Consider the following 1,344-nt stretch of genomic DNA (forward strand, 5'->3'; position numbering starts at 1 on the left):
AAAAAAGGCCGGAACCACAAGGGTTTATTGTATGCAGCCTTACCTTGTATTTCTGCAAGAGGCTGTTTCCACTGCTTGAACACGTGACGTCCACGTCGCATGACAACTACTTTACTCGTTACTCTAGGAAAAGGCCGAACCACAAAGGTTTATTGTGCACAGCCTTACCTTGCATTTCTACAAGAGGTTGTTTCCACTGCTTGACCCCGTGACCTCTAAGTCACACGACAACTACTTTACTCATTACTCCAAGGCTCTCCTTCCTTCAATACAACAACAAAAGATCCTAATTTAAGAAAAGAAATGCATTCCAAAGATGCACCTTAAATACTCCAACAAAAGATCCCAAGTATAGTACAAGAAATGCACACCAAATATGCACCTTAACTAATCCATCAAAAGATCCTAATTTAAGTTCCTAGTTTTATGAATTCAGTTCACTAGAATTACAATCAAATCCTCCGATTCCCATCAACATTGCGAAGCAATTGCTGCAGCCACTTCTTCGTCACATGATCCTCCTGATAAAATAACACAACGCGAAACCACCCATGGTCAGAAAAAAACAAGGGTCTAATGCCAGAAAAGGACTGCTTCATGATCACTAACGGAACCGGGGGGTTACAGAGCTACTTATATTGCCAAGTATTACGTACACTAAGACGACTGCTGAAGGTGGTATCTCTAAGAATAAGAGGAAGATGAGTCCTCAGTACATCACATGCCCTGCCATAAGCCATGCACATAGCCTTTAGCCGCACAGAAATGGGAAATCCCGAAGAGGATTGTGATATATCACACATAAGCAAGCTGAAAGTAAAACCCGGGATGGTGATATACAGAAAACCCATGTTGCTCGGACTCTCCAAAAATGTTGCCTCACCCATGTCGGATCCTTCAAAAGTGCATTAATTTTTGAGGATCCGCACGCACCGATCAACATTTTTGAAGAGTCTGAGCAACATAGCAGAAAACTAACCTTCGATTATAAGACAAACGAAGATAGCACCTAATTATGTGTTTCAGCAGACTAGATGAAGGTTGTTCAGCCAATGCGCCAACCATATTCCCTAAAACTCGGACTACCGCAAAAAACGATTCTGGTGTGGTACAGATGCAACTCAAACCTAAACTATCTAGAGGGCATCTTCACAGAATGAAAGTTGCAACCTGTCAGCATGAATTAATTAGATGCATAAATCTATTTAAGTCGAGGGAGGATTACTGGAAACTGGCACTGGGGAAACACTTACTGTTTTTGACAGTTCACTTCCCATCTGCATCGCACGCAAGCACTGCTGAATTATCTGTGTTGGAAGAAGAACCCTGATAACGTCAGTGTCA

General features: G+C 42.0%; 1 long non-coding RNA gene across 1 annotated transcript; it reads right to left on the reverse strand.

Annotated features, from left to right (window-relative positions):
• Positions 1–243: 243 nt before the first annotated feature.
• Positions 244–1,170, reverse strand: LOC124894485. The gene is made up of 2 exons (XR_007051200.1): positions 980–1,170; positions 244–726 (listed from the first exon to the last, which is right to left on the reverse strand). It is a non-coding gene; the product is annotated as an uncharacterized LOC124894485 (long non-coding RNA).
• Between the last annotated feature and the right edge of the window lie 174 nt (positions 1,171–1,344).

This window comes from Capsicum annuum, unplaced genomic scaffold, assembly GCF_002878395.1.
Source record: "Capsicum annuum cultivar UCD-10X-F1 unplaced genomic scaffold, UCD10Xv1.1 ctg74642, whole genome shotgun sequence".
In the NCBI taxonomy this organism is placed as follows: Eukaryota; Viridiplantae; Streptophyta; class Magnoliopsida; order Solanales; family Solanaceae; genus Capsicum; species Capsicum annuum.